This window comes from Zingiber officinale, chromosome 8A (genome assembly GCF_018446385.1).
Source record: "Zingiber officinale cultivar Zhangliang chromosome 8A, Zo_v1.1, whole genome shotgun sequence".
NCBI classification, from domain to species: Eukaryota; Viridiplantae; Streptophyta; class Magnoliopsida; order Zingiberales; family Zingiberaceae; genus Zingiber; species Zingiber officinale.
This window is the reverse complement of record NC_056000.1, coordinates 39,037,668-39,040,882: the sequence shown is the minus strand read 5'-3', so window position 1 is coordinate 39,040,882 and position 3,215 is coordinate 39,037,668. Positions and strand designations below refer to the sequence as shown.

Here is a 3,215-nt window from a genome sequence, read left to right as displayed (position 1 = left end):
TTGATTATATATCTGTTTTTAATTGACCAAATGAAATTGTTTTTGAAAACAAATTTCGTCTCTAATTTTGTTTTAAATCCGTTATTAGTCTGTTTCAAATTATATAACACATATAATTTTAATTTGTTTATAATCTGTTTACAATCTTATTTATAAACCTGTATATAAAATTCGTTTATAATTTTGTTTTAAATCTGTCACAAATTATTACTTAGGCATGACTGAACCATACAACCACCAAAAAGAAAAAAAAACAAAAATACTCTAACATGTGATTTGCTAAGAACTAAAACATAAACTTCACATTTAAAAGAAAAATCATTGTATCACACATTTGTCCAGATTATTTTTTTTTCTGCAATCATATAAAACGTCAAAGAAAAAAAAACACACATCTTCAAAGAAACATTTATGACCTCCTACCGAAGCAAACTAACAAGTAGTCTTCATCCCATACTACCATAACAATCATAGGAAATGACTAATAACTGACACCTAGAGCTCCTAGACAGTGTGATGCATCCGACCTCACCTCCTCGGCTACTCCGCCTCTGAGTTCACCATCCCGTTCTGAGTGGTATCTTCCTCACCTGCAATCATATATAATGAGTCCACCGACCCAGCAAGTATAATCAACTTGTAGGTATATAACATAAATAACAAATTTGAAGCTTAACGTATGAAGCATAAAATCGATATATGTTATACATGAATGAAACATAAAGTTAGCTTAAGAGAAGAGAAGCTGGGTAGCATTGAGCATGATAATAACAATATATATAAAAGCAAATAACATTACCGATATAACTTATTAAACATGTGCTTAGGGAAATTAGTGGTAACCGTCATTTGAGCCTGTTTAGTCAGTCCATTATCGAACTCTAGAGGTACCTCTTAGGAGACTTGTATTCTTATGGTTTAAGCCATCATATTCTTCATTATCATATCTATATGGAGGAGCCCTCCCCGGAGCTCATCCCGGAGCACCTATCTCATATTGTTACCACACACATACCCTTAAGCATCCAATTATCATGAAGGATTAAATATAAATCACACATGACTCAATGCATATCATAGTTTACCAGTAAACATACATAGTCTTATACTATCCTTCATAAAGAACCCATAAGAACACAAACTGATACAACAACCTAATAGATTTTTTTTTTCATTCAAATATTAAAATTCTGCATAGCCCTGGAGAACCAAGAAGGAGCAACAACTAGGTTGCATGCCACCAAAATCTAACACAGAAATACCAAACTAACATGGTAAAGCAACCTCAACGATAAAAGTACAGCAAGGGACTCACATACATGTATGATAATTAGTTAAACCTTTGCGGAAAATGAGTTATCATCACATACTTACCCAACTATATTTTTTTTTGTCATTTATTTTGTTCAATCTGATCATGCATAGCTAGAGAAAACAAAAGAACTATTAAATCACACCAATTCCCCTTACTTCCAAATCTGTACCAAAATTTCCAAACCAATAAGAAGAAGTGATCCTATTGGAATTGCAAGTCATGCGTATTCAATTCAAATAACTCAAGTACATATTGGAAGAAAACCATTACTGAGGTATCATGAGTTCAAATTTGGTTAAAGTTGTTCAAAGATAAATCTAGAGAAGCTCGAGCATGGCATCTATAGCATAGTATTGCTAGCCCAACCCCTCTCACGAGCAGAGCATGGCATGAACTAAAACAGTATTACCTTCTCATGTTACCTTTACCCATTATTCTCATAGAGGATAACTACAACTAAAATCAAACAACACTCATGCACTAAGGCCACCCCTTCATTATTCGTCGGCTGGTACTCGCGTGAGGGAGAGATTTCTGACTGGTGCTCGAGGGAGAAGATCGTCGGCGGTTGCTCGCGTGAGGGAGAAGAGGTTCGGTAAGGGTAGAGGAGGCGGCGTCGCGGTGCTCACGCGAGGAGGAGAGCCGGCTGCCGTGGCTCGACAGAGAAGGGAGATCGTCGATGGAATAGAGAGAAAATCGTGAGAGAGGGAGAGGGAGAGGGCTCGGGGAAGAGGGAGTGCGGCGGGGGATTTAGGGAAAAACTAGAGGTCGGGTTTTTATTTCACACATAGGTTTAGTACGATTAAACCCTAAGTTAATTCTTTAATCAATTCCCAACATACTTTTTCTCGAGCTCATAATTGTATCTCTCTAAATAAATTCCTAAAAATTTCAATAAGATTATTTGTCAAATAACCCTATTTTTAATTATTATTTTGTTGCCGTATTTTACAATAATAATAAAAAAAATTAATATACTTATTTTATGATTGAATATAAATTAAAAACGAAATTCATTTCTGTTTAAAAATATATAAACAGATTTATTGACAAATAAAATTTGGTATCCAAATTCTGTTTTAAATCTGTATTTATTTTTGTTTCTAGATATTTTTTTTATAAATTCATTTTTGGTTCGTTTTAAATTCCGTCTCAAATATTTTTGTATATATTATATTTTATTTAAATATAATTAATTAGTAATTCCGTATTAAATTCGTTTTTGATTTACTAAAATTTAAAACAGATTTTAAGTCCGTTTCAAAAATCCGTTTCTGAAGCCCTGTTTTCTTGTAGTCACTTGTGGATATCATACTTCTGACCAGCTAAGCTGGAAGCCGCCTAAAGGTAGTCTGATCGGCCCTTGTACCTACTGAGCGATGGTGGATTCACAACTTCTAGCTTCCAGCCGGTTGGGAAATCAGGTCGATCAGAGAATTTGACAAAAAAATAGTAGTCCTTCCAATATTTATTGGAGGACGACATCTTATCGAAAAAGACCGAGCCCACTCGAGCTTGGAATAGGAAGGTCCCCAGCTCAGATAGTTTTGGATAATAGAAGTAGTGAAAAATCCAGGCGGACAGAGAAATGTCGTGCAGACGAAAAAGGATTACAATGTCTCACAACAGCTTAAAAGAGTTCAATACTAGCTGGTGGAGAGAAATACGAAAGTATTTGCAAACTGAAGAGAAGAAGGGTTGAACAGGGAATCACAGATTGACAGTAAATTGGTCCCTAAAGAAACATACAAAGTCTGAAGGTGGCTCATGGGGCCGATCGAACGAAGAATGAAGGGCAATTTCATAGCCTGGAGGAATTTCGTAAACAAAGTTTGGGCTCTCTGCATCACCCCCGTTGAATCTAGATTCGACGGAGGTGTACCAGGGGCCAGGAACAGGG

General features: G+C 35.7%; 1 long non-coding RNA gene across 1 annotated transcript; it reads right to left on the bottom strand.

The window, feature by feature from the left end:
* Positions 1–287: 287 nt before the first annotated feature.
* Positions 288–2,107, bottom strand: LOC122008562. Its single transcript, XR_006119314.1, has 2 exons — positions 1,725–2,107; positions 288–590 (listed from the first exon to the last, which is right to left on the bottom strand). It is a non-coding gene; the product is annotated as an uncharacterized LOC122008562 (long non-coding RNA).
* Between the last annotated feature and the right edge of the window lie 1,108 nt (positions 2,108–3,215).